Source organism: Oryctolagus cuniculus, chromosome 20, assembly GCF_051225735.1.
Source record: "Oryctolagus cuniculus isolate XC-2025 breed Fujian yellow rabbit chromosome 20, ASM5122573v1, whole genome shotgun sequence".
NCBI classification, from domain to species: Eukaryota; Metazoa; Chordata; class Mammalia; order Lagomorpha; family Leporidae; genus Oryctolagus; species Oryctolagus cuniculus.
In genome coordinates, this window is record NC_142886.1 from 44,127,459 (window position 1) to 44,148,332 (window position 20,874).

At 59.3% G+C, this 20,874-nt stretch overlaps 1 long non-coding RNA gene across 2 annotated transcripts in view; it reads left to right on the top strand.

Moving 5' to 3' along the window:
- LOC149120160 (uncharacterized) overlaps positions 1 to 6,410 on the top strand; it is an 86,979-nt gene extending 80,569 nt beyond the window's left edge. For both annotated transcript variants that reach the window (XR_016226834.1, XR_016226833.1), the window contains exon 3: positions 5,537 to 6,410. This is a non-coding gene — a long non-coding RNA (uncharacterized LOC149120160). The remainder of the gene's footprint in view (positions 1 to 5,536) is intronic.
- The last annotated feature ends 14,464 nt before the right edge of the window (positions 6,411 to 20,874 follow it).

The window sequence follows — 20,874 nt, forward strand, 5'->3', positions numbered from 1 at the left end:
TTCCATGTACCTGGCTAGCGGTGATGAATAAATCAGAATCCCGAGCCCCCTCTCCTGCAGACCTTGTTGTTGATAGAGGGAGAAAGGGGTGACTTATGGAACAAACGAGCATGCGTTTGGTACAGCCCCTGGCCCCACCCCCAGGCCAGCTCCATGCCAGGTTCCAGCCTCCTGCTGCTGTGCAGTCTGGGAGGCAGCAGGTGGTGGCTCAAATGGTTGGGTCCCTGCTGCCCGTGTGGGAGATCCAGGCCGAGTTCCTGGCAGTCTGCCATGGCTCTGGCTACTGTGAGTATCTGGGGAGTGAACCGGCAGATAGGAGATCTCTGCCTCTCTGTATTTCAAATAAATACATTGAGAAAAAAAAAAAGAAACAGACAAAATTATTTAGAGCAGGTTATACTGATGCTTTTCTCGTGTGTATCAGATGCGTCTTGCGTGTTGGATCAACACTGGCCGGTACCCAGTCCAACAGCAGGAGTGGTCTCTCGGGTCTGCTTGGCTTCCACTTCCTACAGCTGGGCCCTCAGAGAGGAGGAGCAAGAGGCAAGTCTGGCCAATCAGAGCATCGCCTCCCCCAGCCACACAATTGGTTGACGGAAATGAGCATGTGACTCAATCAGGCCAATCAGGCCCAGCCAGAGCTCCCCCTGGCTTTTGCCTGAGCACCTGGCTGGGGGGGAGGGGTGGGGGGGCACTTCTTTCTTGTTGTCTGCGTTGAGCCAGAAGAGGTCAGGCTGGGTTTGCAGGCAGCTGTCTTACCTCCACAGGTGCCTCCCTCCAGAACAGGGCAAGGCCAGAGGAAAGAGCCTGGAGATGAGGGGAGAGAAACCAAGTCCCAGAGCGAGTACTGCCCCTGTGCCCCCAGCTTTCCATGTGGACAACCTGGGGTGGTCTTCTCATTTTTTCCCAGGGGGCCCTGGGCTCACCCTTGCTGTGACGGAAGGACCGTGGAGGACCCATGTTGCACTATGGGGGCCAAAAAGGATGCATTAGTGCTCTCCCAGAGTCGCACTCAACCCTAGACAGGAATGGGTGTGTCAGCAACCCAGTGCCCCGCCCCTCCAGGGCTGTCCCCGAGTGCAAGTCCTACCCTGTCCCCAAAGCCCCCAGCAGGACCCAGCTCCAGCCACCCAGTGTGATGGGCTTAGTAACACAGCCCTCCCCCCACCCCTCTCCCAAGCCCCTATGGGGTTCCCCAGGACCACCGCCCAGATAAGCCCAGGGCACTTGATTCCTTGTTTCCAAGGGAAGCCCCCTCCCAAGAACTTCCCCCGCCCAGAGGTCCTGGTGAGGACGAATGGCAGGGATGGTCTTGGCACAGATGAAGACAGCATCAGGCACCAGCACAGGCTCCCTTCACCTCCCTTAAGGGACCTGGAGAGAAGCCACACAGGTGCTCCCAAGCTGCTCGCCAGGCAGTGATGTACAGGTGCATGTTATGTGCATATTCTATTAAATGCATATTATGTACTTCCCTGATAGGCCAGATGTCCAGCACTCAACCAACAATAACAAGACACACTGTGCTCCTCACTGCAGATGCCACACGGGTGGTTCTCCCAGAGCACGGCCATAGGGTCCTGTGCACGCTCAGATTCAGACCCAGCCCGTGGCCACCGACAAATGACAAGCCCCCTGCCGACGGGCACGCTGGCTGGTGTCTTCATTTATGTCAACGGACAAGATGGAAGAGAACTGCTGAAGGCTCCGGTGGTTCACTCACCATGGGAACAGCTTCTTGGCTGACTCAGACTATGGCCTTCACTGGGGACTCTTCACCATGTGACAGCTGTAGACACGACACACCCTAAGATTTTTTTTAAAGATTTATTTTTGTTTGAAAGGCAGAGTTACAGAGAGAGAGAGAGAGAGAGAGAGAGAGAGAGAGAGAATCTTCCATCCACTGGTTCACTCCCCAAATGACCACAGCAGCCAGGACTGAGCCAGAAGGCAGGAGCTTCTTCCTGGTCTCCCACGTGGATGCAGGGGCCCAAGCACTTGGGCCATCTTTAGCTGCTTTCCCGGGTCATTAGCAGGGAGCTGGATATGAAGTGGAACAGCCAGAACAGGAACCAGTACCCATGTGGGATGCTGGTGTCACAGGTGTCGGCTTGCCATAAGGCTGGCCCGTGCAATCCCTGACATTTTGTCAGGCAAGCTGGCTCTAGGACGCCTCTGTGACTGGGCTGCCTTGGGGAGCCCGAGCTCTCCAGGCCTTGAACTTTAAGGCAGCTTAGGATTTTCCAGGTGAAGCTGGGCTCAGAAGCCCACTTTGTGACTGTACCTGGTTGCATGTGTCCCTCCACTGCCATTCCCCACCAGGGCTGCGGGCCACCAGGCGCACATCAGGACTGTGCTTTGTGTCCCAGCGTGGGACCTGGAGCCCCACACGGGCAGCTGCACTGGACAGGTCAGCAGCAAGGGCAGCTTCTCCAAACTGTCCAGTCCCCTGGCGCGCAGCTGTTTGGATAAGCACAATCATGCATTTGGATGAAATTCCAAGAAGTTTATAGTGGAAATCAAAAGCAATTTTACCCTGCGGAGGAGTCATTGCATAGGAGAGCCACAGCCTGGCGTTTCTCTGTTCTGGGCTCCGCGCCCTCGGCTGTTATCCGTGTGGCCCTGCAGAGAGGGGTGTCCAGGGCTGCTGCCTTCAAGAGACAACCACGCTGAGCTGAACCGGACTGGGTCATGAGCCAACCTCGCAGGTGTTCTGATGTCCCTTCCCCACTGTGCGGCCCTGGGAGCTCAGCCTGTGGGGGCCTGGGCAGATGCGCTCCATCGTGCTGGGAGACACAGTAGATGCACCAGCTCCAACCAATCCCAGATTAAGGAAAATTTCCCGGAGAAAGAAACCTGCTGACTCACTTAACAGGTTCCCCAATGGGGTGAGGGGGCTGGCGTTGTGACACAGCAGGTTAAGTCGCTGCCTGTGACACTGCCCCGGCTACTCCACTTCTGATCTAGCTCCCCGCTGATGTGCCAGGGGAAGAAGTGGAAGGTAGCCAAGTGTGTGGGCCCCTGTGACCCACTCAAGGGGGACCCAGATGGAATTCCTGACTCTTGGCTTTTCCTTGGCCCAGCCCTGGCTGTTGCAGCCATTTGGAGAGTGAACCAGCAGGTGGAGGATCTGTCTCTCTCTCCCCACCCCAACTTGTAACTCTGCCTTTCAAATAAGCACATCTTTTAAAGACGTACCACTTGCCATGTGTTGTATTTGCAAATCCTTTTCAACTGTCAATGCATTGAACCCTCATATAAGGGGTGCTATTGATTCCATTTTATAGATGAACAAATCAATACCTCACAGGGGTGAGTAACGGCGTTTGAACCCTGGAACTCTGACCCCAAACCACAGCACAAGCCCATGAAGGCAGCAGAGAACAAGGGGCACTCAGGGTTGACCCTGCCTGGCTGGCACAGCAGGTGTGAGTGTGGGGGGGTGGGAGGGAGTGGAAGCCAGAGTTAACACACATGGACATGCACACCACGCACACGTGAACACATACACAAACTGAACACACACCAAACACAATTACACACCCATGCACAATGCACAAAACACACGTACATGCATGCATGACTGCACACATGTGGGTACAGTGCTCGTGTGTGCACGCACTTGAACACAGATGTGTATACACACATCTCCAACTCCCTGCCAATGCACCTGGGAAAGCAGTGGAAGATGTCCCAAGTGCTTGGGTCCCTGCACCCATGTGGGAGACCTGGAAGAAGCTCCAGGCTCCAGGTTTCAGCCTGGCCCAGCCCCGGCTGTTGTGGCCATCTGGGGAGTGAGCCAGCAGATGGAAGACCTCTCTCTGTGCCTCTCCTTCTCTCTTTGTATCTCTGACTCTCAAGTAAATAAATATTTAAAAAGAAAAACCAAAGTCCAAGTGCTGATCAAAGAGAAAGATATGGATATACAGAAGGTGCCCATGTAGCTCCAACACCTGATGTCAGCATGAGTGTGTGTGTGCACCTGTGTGCATGTGCACCTGTGTGTGTGTGTCCACACACAGGGAGGGCACCCAAAGCGAAGACAAAGCAGGCCCCGGGTGTGGGATGAGCCTGTGGCTGGGCTGGACTCACCTTCTGGCCTCCCCACCGCAGCCTCACCCGCCTCAGCCTTGATAGTTCTGGGCTCTGGCAGTACCAGGAGCCAGGACAGGGGACACCTCCCCCAGGCCACGTGCTGTCTCTCACCATTCAACCTGCCCACTCTATGGGCAGAACTCGTGGACACTTCCAGCAGCCCTGCAGGACAACCCTCTACAACCCAGCGGCCTCTGTCGACTTAGACGTGAGCAGCCATTGGTTGATCAGAGCTAAAACGCCTTTGTCCCTCATCCCCTCCTGCAGCCTGTCTTGCTGTCCCTGTGACCACGGGCAGGAGGGCGCTGGAACCAACAGTGGAGCTCAGCAGAGGCTCGGACACTGGCCTGGGGCTCTGGGTTGCGTCTCTGTCCTGGCCGCCTCCCAGCTGCAGGATGGACATGGGCTGCAAATCGGTCTTTGGGTCACCTGTGAACACCCCCCACCAGGTGGTGCTGAGAAAAGAAAAGAGTTTGGGGGCAGAGCATGCGCCCACAGCCCCCTTGGTGGCAGAGCTGTGCTGCGGGGGCAGTGACGTCTTCATTCCAGTCCCGAGGTGTGGGTGGGACTGGGAAGGTGAGGGAGCCCGAAGCCCAGGGCTCAAGTCCCAGCTCTGCCTCTCCCTGGCCGGGCCACGTCCCCAAGAATCCCAATGCCCTCTCCGCATGCATGTTTCCTCCTCCAGGAAACCGGGACAATCACGCCGCTGAGCTGGGGCAAGACTGCAGACTGCCTGGAAGAGGCAGGGCACGGAGCAGATGCTCAGTAAGCAGTGGGTGGTGGACGTGCGCACTGCCCGGGGCAGGTCCTGTCCCCGCCAGGCTCCGGGAGAATTCCAGACTCCTCCCCGGGCAGAAGCGCTCCGGACACCTCCTCTCCACCCCACTTGGGGCTCCACCTACCTGCCTGAAAATTCAATTAGGACTTCAACAGTAGTGCCATTGTGGCTGCAACTCCGCGGGCTTGCCAGCAAAGGCCCTATAATATCCACCGCTGACAGGATGGAATTAGCTGGGGCTTTGTTGTTGTTGTTGTTTGAGTTTGCATTTCTTGCCCCAACCCCATGCTTCCCCGCCAGGGTACAAGCCAGTGCTTCATGCCATCCGCAGTCTCCCAAGCAGGACCGGCAGGCGGCCACGGCCCCGAGCAGCCCCAGGTGGGCGCTCGGTGAGTGGCGTGGACGGGGTGCAGGGAGCCTTCTCTGATCTTCTCCCAGCAGCCCAGTTGGCCAACACAGGTTGTGCAGGCGCAGGAGAATCAGGGCAGACTTATCACTAAGCCTCCCGATCATTATCCTCATTAGAGGTAACCGGAGCCCGGCTGGCCCGAACGCAGCTCGAGAGCCCGCTAAGACGGGACGCGCTGGGCAAGAGCGGGCTGCTGCGTGTAATTCAATAACCCTGGAAACAAGTCTGCATTCTTTTTTGTCTTTGGCCCAAAGGAGAGGAGATTCCTGCCGAAGCCAGAGAACTGGAAGCGTGCCGACTTGGGAGAGAGGCCTGGCTGAGTGGGCGAGCAGGACCTGGTCGGACGGGGAGCCGTGCTCTGCTTCTCCCGGCTGGAACTGCCTGTAGTCTCCGTGTGTCCGTCGAGGCCTCTGTTGACTCTTCAGAACCTTCCAGAACCTTCATATGCATCGGAGAAAGGGGCCTCTTTCTCCAGGTTCCCAAGTGGAGCCGGCTCAGCCTGGCCCCTCTGCGGAACCACACCCCTGCCTGCCCCCAGCCTCCCCTTTCAGTGGGCACTGCCCCCACCCCACCGAGAGACCCAGGACAGGGAGGGGCCAGGGCTCCTGCCCTTGGCTATCAAGCAGGCCTGTGTGGGGTGAGCTCGGGGCGTCCTCCGCCAACCGGAGGCTGAGGACGATCTTCCTCGTGAACTTGGGCCTTCACTGCAATTTGTGCTGGGCCTCGGGAGTACTCGGAATGCTTGCGTGGGGCTCATGGCTCTCGGAAGCGCTTGTAGATCCCACGCTTATCACGTGTGCACAGGATGACGGTGCTCACGTGTGCAAATAGCACGCGCACGTGCTGCCTGACTTCTAGCGGGAACTGCATAGGCACGCGCGGCTGCATTCCCACCCCATGCACAGACTCGCTTCCTGCTCAGCCTGCTTGTCATAAACCCGAGAACACACCCAGGCAGGCCTTTCCCTCCCAGTGTTCTGCTCCAGAAGCCTGCCGACACGCCACCCAGAGAGGTTAAACTGCTCTAATATTTGTCGTGTTTCAGTTCTCCTTTAAAAGTATTCTGAGGCCTTTCTGGTAGACCCCGGAATTGGGTGAGAATTCTCAAAGCCAAGAAACCAGCTTCCAGTACTCACAGTGCCTTCTGCTCGGGCACAGGACAAAGGATAAACAGCAGGTGCTTATTAATGGCCTGGGTCCTGGGCCGGTCGGGCAGCACCAAGGACAGAAGGAAATCTCCTGGAGTCTCCAGACAGCGGCCCCATGGTGGGTGGGGTGCCCTGGACTTGCCGGCCTCTTGCTCCTGGTCCCTGGAGAACGTGGGCGCCTGCTCAGGAAAATGCATGGGGCAGGCGACAGAGCTGAAGTATCTGCTGTGTTGCCAGGGCGACCGGGGCCACGGCAACCCCCAAAGAGCCCACTGGCCCCTGATCTCCCTGGTGGGCAGCCTGGGCCCTCGGATGTGGACACGGACACACGTGTAGCCCCCAGGGACAAGCAGCCCTTGCAACCTCCCCAGGAGAAATGGACAGAGCCAGGGAGGTACTCACGGCCAGGCCTGCACTGGCAGGGCTGAGTGGGCGTGAGCACAAGACTGGAAGGGACTCGTGGGCCTGGGGGTCATGAGAGGCTTCCGGATGAAACCGGAAGATGCCCGGGAGCCCCTGAGCTGGGGAGTGGGCCTTCTCAGCCCCTCGTCCTGTGCCGCGGCGAGGGGCTGGGACCTGGCTCTCTGCTGCCTGGCTGTGGGGCCTGGGGCCAGAATCCTCTTTTGGGGCCTCTGGTGGCAGCAGGACATGCCACGTGAGCTTCCCGTCAGCTCCCAGGGCCTGTGGACCCCACCATGAAAGCAGGTGGGCTTCTTGGGGGGCCATGGGGATGGTCCCTCGGTGGCAGCTAGGGCGGTGACCCCCAGCACAGTGAGGCCATAGACGACAGCCCTGCTGGGGGAGGCAGTCACCTCCCTAGGGAGTCTGTGCAGCCTGTGCCAGTGCCACAGGAGCCCATGCTGGCAGTGCCAAGCCCCGCACACCTCTCTCTATTTTTTTTTTTGACAGGCAGAGTGCACAGTGAGAGAGAGAGAGAGAGACAGAGAGAAAGGTCTTCCTTTGCCGTTGGTTCACCCTCCAATGGCCACCGTGGCCGGCGCACCACACTGATCCGAAGGCAGGAGCCAGGTGCTTCTCCTGGTCTCCCATGGGGTGCAGGGCCCAAGCACTTGGGCCATCCTCCACTGCACTCCTGGGCCACAGCAGAGAGCTGGACTGGAAGAGGAGCAACCGGGACAGAATCCGGTGTGCTGGCGCTGTAGGTGGAGGATTAGCCTACTGAGCCGCGGCGCCAACACACCTCTCTCTAAGAACAGCAGCTGGGGTCGGTACCCGAGATGCACAGCCGAGCCCCAGCTCCCGACTGTTGTATTAGGGCCTCTGCTGGCCCGGCAATCAAATCTAAGAGTGGCTGGAGCACCGAGACCAGTCCTGCCCCGTGTCCACGGGGCTCTTCAGGGCCACAGCGGCGGGGACTCCAGCTCCCCAGGGGCCAGCAGGCAAGTGACAACGCCCAGTCTCCTAGCGGCCCCTCAGAGCCCACCTGGAGGCCCTGTCCGTTGAGGTGAGCAGCAGGTGGACTGCAAGCATGATCTGTTTGTGCCCCAACTAAGCAAAGGCAGGGCGCACCGTTACCACAGAGGGGCAGCCAAGAGGAAGAAGACAGGGCTGGGGCCCTCCGAGGGCTTCCAGCTAACTGTCCTGTGCAGCCTCCGGCACGGGTGTTACAAACAAGCATCAGGTGTGTGGTCAGGATCCCCAACCCAGTCTTGTGGGCATTCTGGAAGACTTCCCGGAAGAAGCTGTGTCGGATGCATCAGAGGCAGGATGGGGAGGGAGGGTGGAAAGCCCACTTAAGGACCTCTGGGCATCCCAGCAGGAGGGTTTGAATTGGCACCCGTTGCCTAGCAACAGGAAGTCACCCCCTCGGTAGTGAGTGCAGGAGGGGACTCACAGTGTCCGGTTCCAGCCTGGGTGACTAGGAGAAAGCTCCCTCTTCGCTAGAAATGGGGACAAAGGGGGATGAGGAGGAGGGTCACTAACAGGCTGAGGTCGCCGAAGGTCAGCCTCCAGGGACGGCTGGTGGGATGGCTGGGCTGGCTCAGGCCTCCGCCTCCCAGGGGCCTGGAGGCCTCCTACCTGGAGCCCCGTGGTAGGCCCAGGGCCTCAGCAGGGGAGGAGACAGACTGCTGGGAGGTGGCACACACAGCCTGCGGCAAACACGACGACCCGGAAACAGGAGAGGAGGTGCAGGACTCGAGGACGCAAAGCCCCTGAGCGAGCAGGGGGAATCAGGGTCTACAGTGTCGCAAGGGCCGGAGCTCACCCGGGAGGCCGGAGAGGCAGAGCAGGTGGACGGCTGGCACGTGTCCGCGAGGGCCGGAGCTCACCCAGGAGGCTGGAGAGGCAGAGCAGGTGGACGGCCGGCACGTGTCCACAAGGGCCGGAGCTCACCTGGGAGGCCAGAGAGGCAGAGCAGGTGGACGGCCAGCACGTGTCCACGAGGGCCGGAGCTCACCCGGGATGCTGGAGAGGCAGAGCAGGTAGACGGCCGGCACGTGTCCACGAGGGCCGGAGCTCACCCGGGAGGCCGGAGAGGCAGAGCAGGTGGATGGCCGGCACGTGTCCGGACACCTGCTCCCCATTACCGCAGTGGTCAGAAGACAGGTCTCCGGGGTGTGCCCAGCCCTACCACTCTCGCTGCAAGTGCCCTGGCCTCCTCCTCTGGGAAGCCCGCCGTCACAGCGCTGTCTCCGGCTTGCGCATTGCACACTGACTACTTCAGGCACCTCAGGGCGGCCTGCTGCACCTGGGTGACACTCATTCGCCTCGGGTGCTTCTTGTGGGTGCCTGGGGACACTGAGGCCACATCAGACTCCCTGGGGACAGGGACCTGAAGGCACAGGAAGGTGCTGTCTGAATCGTGTGTGTACACGGCGTGTGTATGTGATGTGCGTGTGGTGTGCAGGGGTTATGTGTGGTGTGTGGGACGTGTGTGTGTGCACTGTGTGTGTATATAGTGTGTGTGGTGTGTGGGACATGTGTGCACACAGCGTGTGCATGTGGTGTGTGTGTGCGGTGTGAAGGGATTCTGTGTGGTGTGTGGGACGTGTGTGTGCATGGCATGTATATGTAGTGTGTGTGTTGTGCAGGGGTTATGTGTGGGACGTGTGTGTGTGCACAGCAAGTGTGTGTATGTGGTGTGTGTGGTGTACAGGGGTTATGTGTGGGACATGTGTGGTGCACAGTGTGTGTGTGGTGTGCAGGGGTCATGTGTGGGGTGTGTGTGGTGTGCAGGGGTCATGTGTGGGACATGTGTGTGTGCACAGTGTGTGTATGTAGTGTGTGTGGTGTTCAGGGGTCATGCGTGGGGCACATGTGTGCACACGGCATGAGTGTGCACGCAGACACTGGCGTGTGCGTCTCCACGCCCACTGCGGGTGCCCTCTCGCTGGCGGTGACAGGATCAGGGAAGAATTTTCTGTGACTAATTGGGTTTTAACTTGCCAGAGAGAAAGTGGACATTGGCAGCCTATTGTGGAGGAGTGAAGCAAAGTTTGAACTGGAGTGAACTTAATTTCCTTTGCACTGAAAGGAAAGAAAGATTAATGAAATCGCCCCAAATCCATCCTGTTAGTTTTTATTAAATCAGCAAATGAAATTTAGCCTCCAATTCTGCGAGGCGTCCTTTCCTGGAGATTGGGTTTCAGCGCCTGAGACAGACGCACTCTCTCTAGAACAACACCATGCTACGAAAATTGCATTATTGCAGTCACCGGCGGGTTAGCAGAGGAAGAAGCCGTGTGGAAGGCACCCGGCCCACCCGGAGCAGGACGGCACGCGTGGCGCCCCAAACCCAGGAGAGCCACCGTGATTCCAATCCGTGTTCTTACCCCGTTGCAAACGCTAATTAAAACCAAGCTCCGTGGAATTTTATGTTATCTCCGTGGCAATTCTTTTAATCTTCAAATAGGGGTGAGGAGAGGAGGCGAGAGAGGGCGTCTGTCCCGCACCTGCTGAGCGTGGCGGGGCCCAGGCCACGTCCCGGATGTTGCTCATGCTGGCTTTAAGGCAGGCGAGATGGACACTCAGGTCAAAGAGCACTCTGGGTGCTGACCTGTGGTGCGGCAGGTTAAGCTGTCCTTGCAAAGCCGGCATCCCCTATGGGAGAGCTGGTTCGAGTCCCGGCTGCTCCACTTCTGAGCCAGCTCCCTGCTAATGCGCCTAGAAGGCAGTGGAGGATGGCCCAAGTGCTTGGGCCCCTGCACCCACATGGGAGACCTGAATGGAACTCCTGGCTTTGGCCTGGCCCAGCCCCTGGCAGCTGCGGCCATCTGGGGAGTGAACCAATGGATGGAGGATCTCCCCCTCTCTCCCTCTTTCAAATAAATAAAATATTATTTTTTAAAAAGGCTCGTTTTCTACCCAGCTTCCCACTGTCCCTGGAAAGAAGGAAGGCCAAAAGAGTTGTCCTGGGAGCCGTGAGCCCAGTGCTGCAGGATGGAGGCAGGCATGAGTCCCCAGGGGTGACAAAGGCAGGGGGCTGGGGGTCATCTCAGCTCAGGGCGAGGCCCCACCAGCGACAGCTGCCCTGGGAAGCTGCATACTGCGCATGCGCGAGAGAAGACATTGCCTGAGTTGACAAATGGCGCACGTGGTGGGGAGCCGGGAGGGGGTCGCAGCTTCTGCCTCCGCCCCACCGTGAGCCTTTACATCCACTCCCAATTCCACGGGCTCCTGCGGCATGGCGCAGCCCGGAGCTCACTCCTGGGACTCGGCTGCCGAGAGAGCGCACGCTTCTCCGGGTCTGACCGTGCCTGGGTGCTTGCTGCTGCGAGCCTGGGCCGTCCCGGAGGTCAGTCTTTCCTCACTGGCTGCTGGGCGAATGCAAACACCCAGCCCAGCTGGCGCACAGTGGACGCTCCCCAAAGGCAAGCTACGCCGACCAGAGAGCGCCGAGACGTTCTTCCTCTGGAGCGTGACAGCCCACGCGAGACCCCCGAGACCCCTGGCTTGGGCTCCTGAGCACGAACACCTTGTTGGAGGGCCTCCAGGGAGCTGCCCACTGACACCCTCCCCAGGGGTGCCTGGCGATCTGGCAGTGCCCACGTTTCGGGCCCCATCGCCCGCCCCTTTATTAGCCTCCTAGTCGGGGAGTGATAGCAGAGAGGTGGCCCCTTGGCCACGGCTCCGCCCGCTCGTCCTCTGGATTTGATTACTAGGAGCCTTTCAGAATTGCAGAAATGAAACGATGCTGGGGCGAGTGGACAAGTTGGGGACCGGCTCATGTTTCTAATCCCGCGCCCCCTCCCCCCTCCCCGGAACAAAGTCTTCTCCAGTTGTCGTAAACGAAACTTGACAATCGTCAAAGGGAATCAAACAGCGCAGAAATGAAGCCTCTAAAAGATGTCAGAAGCAGTCAGAACCGGTAGAAATCTACCATGCGTCCCCACCCCGCCCCCGAATTCGAGTTAAGCCTTGCAGGAGCCGGCTCCGGGGGGCTGGGGAGGGGCAGGAGTGCCTTCAGGAAGGGCGGTGCTTTCTCACCTTGGTGTCAACCCCCAGACCTAATCTGGGAGCCTCTGGGAAGACACTAATGAGTAAGCGTGCCCCCAGCCCCAAATCCCCAGATGGAAGGCGCGAACCCCCTGCAAGGCGGCTAATTAGCTGCCGGTGCTGCTCTGGTCTCAGGCAAGGGTGGGAGCAGGCCCAAGACCACCCGCACTCCAAGGGGTTCGCAGCAGGCCGCCCCCACGCTGTCCCCTCCTCCTCCGGGGATTTCCCGCCATGCAACGGCTTGCGACAGCCCAGGACGGAGCGCAGAGTCGGCAGCGGTGCCTCTGGCGTGGCTGGGCACGGCGGGCTGGCGGGGCAGCGCCTTGCTTGGGGTGCCAATGGGTCAACGCTGCGGCTGCGTCCCTGGGCCCCTTGGCTTCGTCCCTGTTGCTGGTCTCCCACGTGCCAAGGCATGGGCCAGGTGACCATAAGCGCTTTACCGTGTTTCTCCCCACAGAGCCCCCATCTCAGCAGCTGTCACCCCGTTTCTGTGTGGGAGCCTCGGGACGGGGAAGCAGCCTGGTGTAGCCACCCGTGGTGGGGACGTGGGGCCCCGCCCAGAAGTTCACTTCCCTTCCTTCCTGCAACCCTGTGCTGGGGCGGTCACTCGGGAGGTGACCAGGCTCCCGTGGCCCTCCCTCGTCTCCTCCCTGCCCCCATGGAGAGACGCCTGTCCCAGGGAGTGCCTGTAGGGAGGTGGCACGAAGTCGAAGAGAGAGGGCTTTGCAGCCTCACAGCCCAGTTCAGAGCCCAGAGGCGCCCTCTGCTCGTCCGCCATGGCCGAAGCCTCTGTTTGCTCGTCTGTGCCCTGGGCCTCCTGGCACCACCCTCTCCGGCGATGGGAAGGCAGCAGGCACGTGGTGAGGAGAACTGGCCCCTAAGTGTCTGGCGGCTCCTCCTGCTGTCCCCACGTCCCCGTCTCTCGCTGGCATCGCAGGGACCTCTGTGGCTCCCTGGGTGGCTGTTACCTCCCCCCAGAGGGAGTGTCAGGTGAGCGGCTGTGAGGTGCAGGCGGCGACAGACACACAGCAGGGCCCACAGCAGCTCGGGTGAGGGTGCCAGAGGCCCCGGGACCCTGTGCCTCCCAGGCAGGGCGGTGGCCAAGAGGGGCCTCCCCCAGTCCTGTGTTCTGGGGTCTTCGCCGAGTTAATGCTCCTACAGGGCCCAAGTCTGCCCCACTCCCCGCCCCCCCCCCCCCAGCCCTTCTCACACAGGTGCCGTGGCTTCCTGCGTGGCTCCTCCTCCTGAGAGCCCTTGGCCATGCCCCAGATCTCAAGATACTCCATGAGCCCCAGCGATGCCCGAGCTGTCCTCATCTTCTGGAGCTGCCACCCAGCACCTCGGCCACTGTTGAGGGAGAGCCCCCGGGGACCCCTCTAGGACCCTCAGCCCACACGGCCCAGAGGAGGCACCGCAAAGTGGACCCTGCCTCACCAGGCCCTCTCCCTCTCCCCACAGCTCTCCTTCCCCCTCCCCCTCCCACACACCCATGTCTGCACTCACACACTCACACACACATTCTTGCACACATACACTCACACACATACATATCCACAAGCACAGACACCCATTTACACTCACAGACCACAAACACTCACACACATTCACACGGACACACATACATGCACACATACAAACATGCATGGACACTCACACACATGTCACACACACGCTTACACAGACACACGTACACACACATGCGCTGGCGCCTCCTTTCTCCCAGAACGAGGCAGACTCCGGAGAATGGGCTGATGGGCGGCCGACAGCCGCAGCTCGGGGTCAGCCCTCGGCCGCCCCTGCCCTCCCTCCCGAGCAGGGAGGGACCGGGGAGAGGGCCTCGGGTGGAGTCCGTGGCCAGAGACGGCGCTTTATGAAACACAAGAAGAAAAGCGCTCTAAGCCCATAATCATAAACACAGCGTATGGAAAAGGGAACGAGCTGGCTCTTTTATCTACCCCGCCCCTCCCCTTCTGGTCAACGTTGGCTACAGAGGCTCAGAACCGTTTCAATTTCACCAGGCCCTGCTCCTGTCGGGACCTGGAGCTTTTCTCCAAAGAAGGCCCCGCCCCTCCGTGGCACGGCGAGCAGGATTTTCTTTCTCAAATGCTTTTACCTGTCAAAAGCCCTCGGCCCAGAGACTGCACAGACCGCGGCCCTCCCCTCTGCGGGGTGCAGGGGAAGGGGCCGAGTGGACCTGGGGTCTCCTGGGACATCTGCCATCTCCAGCCGCCGCCTGTGGGCTCTGTGGGGGCAGAGGGCAGCCACCGACTCGGAGCTCAGAGACGCACTGAGCCTGCTTACGGAGGACCAGTCAGGAAGGGCCCGGCCCAGAGCCCAAGGCACCTGCCTGCCCGTGTGAGTGGGTGCCCTAAGAAAACACAGGGAAGCAAGGGTGCTCCCCACGGTGCACCCTGCCTCCCCCACGCATCTTGTTCGTGATGCCCATGCTGCACACCGCCAGGAGGCACGACTGCCCACTCACTTCCAGCCCACGGCCAACCATGGTCAGAAAATAATTTTTTTTAAATCCTTTACATTTCTTTTAAAAAAATTTATGTATTTGAAATGCAGAGTTACAGAGAGAGGGAGAGGGAGGTCTTCCATCTGCTGGCTCACTCCCCAAATGGCTGCACAGCCCCAGCTGGGCCAGGCCAAAGCCAGGAGCCAGGAGCTTCCTCCAGGTCTCCCACGTGGGTGCAGGGGCCCGAGGACTTGGGCCATCCTCTACTGCTTTCCCAGGCCATAGCAGAGAGCTGGATCGGAAGTGGCGCAGCCGGGACTAGAACCAGCGCCCATATGGATGCTGGACCTGCAGGCAGTGGCTTAACCTGCTCCCCCGCAGCAGCAGCCCCATCTGAACATATTACTATCGGCCTCACTCAAGGGACAGAACTTTCCTTGTAGTATATGGCTAACATCATCCTTTTTGTCACTAGGGATTGCTGGTCCTCTCTGTACTTGGATTTATAGATTAAACTTTGTGACAGGCACGTGGATGGGTGGTGTGGGGGCTACCTAGGGGTTGGCAGTGCCAGCAGTTTCAGACACCACTGAGTGTCCAGGACCATGTCCCCCATGGATGAGGGGGTCTTCCCCACGGCAGTGGTGGACGGTCACTGGACTGTGAGTGGTCATTGTCCAGTCCGTCACGTCCCAGGGCTCCCTGCTCCAGTTCATCCTAGCTGCGTCCTACCGCAAGCCACCAGGCTCTCCACTGGGGCTTACTGTGGCCCATGCTGTAGAGCCGATGGGAATATTCTGGAAGGAGCCCTCCCTGGAGGGCTGATGGGTGGGAGATGGAAGCAGAGCGCCCCATTCCTTGCCTCTAAAATGGGCTCTCTCTCTCTCTCTGATCCCCAGCAGATCTGAGCCTCAAGTGCCACCTTCCATCAGCTTCCTGCCCTCCCCTGAGCTGGGCTTCCTGGGATCCTGATGCTCACACCACACTCTCAGCCTCCGGGGACCTGGCCCAAGGCCCCAGCTCTCGATTAAACAGCTGCTGTGCCCTGTGCACTGTTCTGTGCACGCCTTGTGGAGGAGGCGAAGGTGAGCCAGCCCCCTGTGCAGCCTGGACAGACACAAGGCTCCCTCAGGGGCCCCCGGGGGCCTCTCCCCGTGTCAGGCAGCAAGTGGAGGCTGGAGGAGGCCAGGGGATGACCTCTGAAGACTCCTGTGCAGCATGGCAGACATGGCGAGGGTGGAGGCAGGAAGGCGAGAGGATGCACCTGTCAGGAAGATGGGAACAGGCACAGGGCTGGGAGCAGGAATCGGTGAGCCCAGTGCGGGGAGAGGGCTGCACTGGGTCTGCCCGTGAGCCTGGGACTCATCTCCGTGCTGCAAGAGCTGGGACAAGTCACTCAGAGCCTGGGAGCCCTTCCATCCTCCTCTATAAAACAGGCAAATTTACGGCTAGCGCCAGGGGCTCCAGGAAGATCAAGTGAGGCGGCGTGCGCTCTGCAGAGTCGTGCAGATGGCCGGCATCTGGGTCCGTGCTTCCTCACCAGGCTGGACATCTGTGCCTGGGGATTAAAAGACTGTCCTGGCCGCCAGCACCCCACTCAAAGGAACCCCCTGCCTCGCCGCGAGCCGCTTGGAGCAGCGCCATTCCTGAACTAGGCGGGATGGGAAAGGGCTGTGGCTCCCAGTGATCCGGGAGCTGTCACTCAGCACCGTGGTGTCATTAATGACCTTCCCAACACAATCGGAAAAAGGAGTTCCGTCTGGCCCGCCTCTGAAGTGCCTGGCACCGTGCCACAGGACGCAGGAGCTGCAGCAGCTGCACGCGCCCTCCAGGGTCGCTCACCTTTGCTTGGGAAGACAGAGCCGCAAACAGCTGGGTGATGGGATAAGCCCTTGCATCCCAGTGAGGCTCAATTTTCTCATCTGTGAGATGGGTGACCACACCAACTCCACACGGCTCTACAAGAGAGTTCACCAAGCTGACAGATGTGACAGAACCCAACAGGCCCTTGCTCGAGGGCTTAGGAAACACCAGCTGAACTCACAATCACCCTGGTACACGAAAGACGGGTAAATGCCCTGAGCAAACCATACTGCTGACCAAGCCCAGGGCACTCACAGTGCGTGGCTAGGCTGTACTGTGCCTCCATCAGCTCACCGACGTCTGACAAACTCTGCTCTGTGGACAGAATATCGGAGAGTGGACACTGCAAAGAACAGGAGTCTCCTTAGCCCACAGCTCTTGAGGCTGGGGTGCAAGAGCATGGCGCTGGCTCCATCCTAATGTGGCCGAGGGCATCTCATGGGGAGACAGAGCCAGTGCACCACGGCGCGCCAGCTTGAGTCTCCTCCTGTTCTCAGGAAGCCGTGAGGATGGGTTCCCACCCCACGACCTCATCCACCCCCAATGCCCTCCCCAAGGCCTCACTTCCAAACACCAGCAACATTTGAGCTTGAGGATTAAGTTCTCAGCCCACGAGCTTTGCGGCAAAGCGTTCACACCTAGTAACACATGCACCCATTTCAGCTGAGTGATCACTGGCCATGAAATGGCTGGAGTGCAAAGCACGCACACACTGAACTTGAGCAGATAGGGCCACGCGGTTTTCAAAGCAGAAGGCGCCAATTTCCACTCCTGCCAGTAGTGTGTGCGTTCTTGTAGCTCTGTATCTTGGCCAACACTTAGTATTGTCGGTCTTACATGTTAGCCATCCTGGTGGAGCTATGGTGGGGCTGCATTGTGGCTTTATTTTGCATTCCCTCACAATTCATTCAGTGGGTGCTTTCCTTCATGAAACCCCTGTTCAAATCGCGTGTCTACTCTCCTATTGGATTGTCTGTTTTTCCTTATTGGTTTGTAAGAGTCCTTTCTATATTCTGGTTTTGAGTCCTGTGTCAGTTCCACGTACTGCAAACACCTCCTCCCACCCTCAGGGTATTTCAGAGAAGTTACATGGACATTCCCAGAGCCACGCAGGTAAGTTTCAGCCATTTTTCTCCAAGGAGAGATAGCAGATGCCCAGTGATTCTGCCTGCGTGCCACACCAGCACCACTAATCTCTGGATGTAACAGGTCCACGGGAAAGCACAGAGCATCAGCCGCCAGGAGCCACGAATGGATAGGACAATAACCCTTGCATTGCTAGGTAGAGGTAGTGTGTTGGGACATGGGGTAGGCCCTGGCTCTCTACACCATTACAAAGCTTCCTGGTTAATTAGAACGCACCTTGTATAGATGCATGGGGGACTGCCCATTTCTGCACTCGGCGTTCTCGCCACAGAATGGTGCTCTTGGGAGATCCCTCAGCCACTGGCTCTCAAGGCTTGAACTTCACTGTGCTGAGTCGGGGGAGCCACGGAAGTTGCAGAGCTGGGGCAAGAGGAGGAGGAAGAGACCAGACCTCAGTGGTCCCGCTGGGACCTCCTCTCTCCATTTCCTACTCCCCTACCCACTCCCTACAAGAGATAGGGCGGTGCAGGGCAGAGAGGGAGATGAGGCTGGAGCAGTTGACAGCAAGAGGAGCGTTCCAAACAGCTGCCGGCCAGAATGACATCAGCACTGGCCAATCAGCTGAATAGCAGTTTTACATTGCAGCCAACATAGGCATCTTGCTGTGCCCCAGACAGTTCTGGCCCTGGGCACACTGGGGACCAGTGTTGCCTTGGCTCCCAGCACCTTAACACTCTCTCCCAGACACAGTTAGCCTAGAAGGTTCCACTGTCCCAGCCATTTCCACTGTCCCGGATGGACAATGCCCTCTGGACAGCACCTGTTGGCTGGATACCGCTGGAGCTGGGAGTGTCCCTGCTCGCAGCTGCGGTAGCATCACCTCCAGGAGCAGGGAGCAAACCCACTGAGGGGCCGCCCGATGACAAGCATGAAGCGTGCTGGGTGACTGGTCTTTTCCAGGGTTTGGGAATCCATCAAAGGGTTTTAATTAAAGTTAAGAGGATCTCTGAGGAGCCCGCGCCCCCTGCTCTGTGTGCGTGTGGGATTAGTCCTCACTGATTGATGGGCAGCCGTGGTGGGTGGGAGGCCCTGGGCAGAAGGTTGACCTCTACTGGGCTCCCCTCCCCCCCGCAGGCTTAATCCTTGCTGTTTACTTTGCTGTGAAAACCCCAGGTCACCTAGAACCCAGGTCTCCCACCCTCCTGGCCAAAGTCTGCATTACCCCCTGAGGCCTCCTCTTGGTCTTTAAGAAAGGGCCCAGGACCTTTGGGATGGCTGACGTCTTTCTAACGTCTGCTTCCGTTTCTGACGTATTTGTACCCTGTCCTCACTTCCCAGCTCCAAAGGGGGCCGCACTTTCTGTGGTCCTGTCACCCTGCATGGCGGCAGTGCCTGATTTAATACACAGGCTCAACTTTGGGAAAGCTGGCATAGTGAAATCAGAATCCAGCGGACAGATTCCCTGAACGCAGGAGAGGGAAGCGAACCAGGGCTCCCTGCTTCCACAAAGCTGGCCCCTGGCCGAGCTGACCTCCGCTGCGTGAAGGGGCTGGTGAACCGCAGTGTACGCCTTGCACCTGCTGAGTGTCACGCACTGGGGATGGTAGCAGGAGGAGGAGAATGACAATGGCACGGTGGGGAACCGGCTAGCACAGGGGCGAGGTCACGGGCCAGCCCGGAACAGGACCTTCGGCCACCTACATACCAGAAGCACTTGCTCCCCTATTACTCTTGGGCTTCGTTCTACAAGCCCCGTGGTCCTACTGTGCAGAGCTCACGGCTGTCCTGTGTGAGAACTGACCGTGGAGCAGCAACACTGGCCCAGTGGCCAGCACGTTTCCGCCTGGTCCCCGGTCCTTAGCCCACTGACTGGCGCACGGTATGTCAGTCAATGTTGGGTGAACCTGTCAATCAACAGACCGGGCAGATGGAATCAGACCCCAAGTCCTTCGGCAGCAGGGCCTCAGAAGGGCCACGACAGCATGCGCCGGATGGAAGCCACGAATTCGACTTGTTGAAAATCCACATGGGAGCGTTTCAGCCCCGGGGTGTTGCGCGATGGCCAATATTGGTGTGAGACGGAGGGGACGACTGTGGCGATCAGCCCTGATGTGGTCAGGGACCTCAGAGGCAGGGCCACTTGTCCGTGATTGAGCGCTCGGCTGATTCGAGCCGGAGTTTGCTGGAAGAGCTGTGGAATTCCCGTCCTACTGGAGGCTGCAGGCTGAATGCAGCCGGGTTCAGCAGCAATTGAAGGTGGCATCTGAAACCCCGCTTGGGTTTTGCTTTCACGCTGAGGTTTGAAAACCATTAGCACTCGCTTGTTGGTTTCCTGGCCTCTCCCGCCGCAGCTCCCGCCGGTGCCCCTCCATTCCAGAATCATAGAGCGCTCAGGTGGAAGGGTCTTCAGGAGGGTGGCCAACAATCCGACTTGCCCGGGACTGGCCCCATGTCAGCACTGAAGGGCCCGTGTCCTGGGAATCCCCTCAGCTGTCGGCAAACTGGGAGGGTCACCCTGGTCTTGGAGACCACCAGCGGGTGCAGCCAGACTCAGGTTCAGGCCTCCGTACTTCCCGCTTCCTGGCAAGGTGACTCTGGCCAAGGGGCTTCCTCCCTGGCGAGTTCCAGCCTCCCTGGCTCTCAGAGCCTCGTTCCAAGGTCGTCACGGAGGCCAAGTGAGCCAGCGCCTGCCGCCGTCACTGTAGCCAGTGTTGGGCTAGAACTGTGCTCACCATCATTCTCCCATTCCAAATGCCTGCTCCCAACAGAGGAAACCCAGAAAGGAAGCTGACTGCCCAAGGGACCAAAGCCTCCGGCAGAGCATTGTGGGACAGCCAGGGCTCAGAGCAATACCCCTGACTCCTAATACAGTGCTCCTCCCTAAACCAGACCAACAGAGTCACGCTTCCACCCGAGCAGCCCAGGGCCTCTGCTGGCCACTCCGTGGGGCATACAACTGTCACACGCTCAGTGTAAAAGCCCCCAGGACAGTCAGAGCGCCGTAGCTGCAAGCCGATGACCTGGGTCCCAGCTCACCGGGAAGAGCATAGAGTTTTGCAGGACCTTGCGGAAGGCCGCGGGACCCGCTGGGAACGGACGGACCCTGAGGTGCAGCCGGCAGCAGCCGGAGCTGCACAAGAGTCGCACCCGCGTGCCGCCGTGAGAACGAGCGAGTCCCGAGGCCTCCCGTCCCGGAGCCTGCCCGAGAGCCCGAGGCCCCAGGGAGGAAGCCCAGCTGGCCGGACTCCACGGCAGGGGCGAAGGGGAGAGGAAGCAGAGGGCAGAAGGGGGCCCCCTGCACCTGCAGCAGGGAGGACGCGGGCTCCACCGAGCCTGTACCCCAAGCAGGTGCCCTGGAAGGAATTCAGGGGGCTCTGGGGAAGGGGCAAGGGTGCTGGGCAGATGGAACCAGCCTCCAGCCCAGTGGGGGTGCCCTGCAGCTGGGTAGAGACCGTGAGAAGCTGCACAGCCTCCCCCGGCTTCCAGAGGGGCCTGCTGTCTGGGCCATCCTGACTCCCTGTCCCTGGGACCAAGCCTCTCCTGGCCTAACCAGGCTTTCTCCGACAGAGCCCCCTGC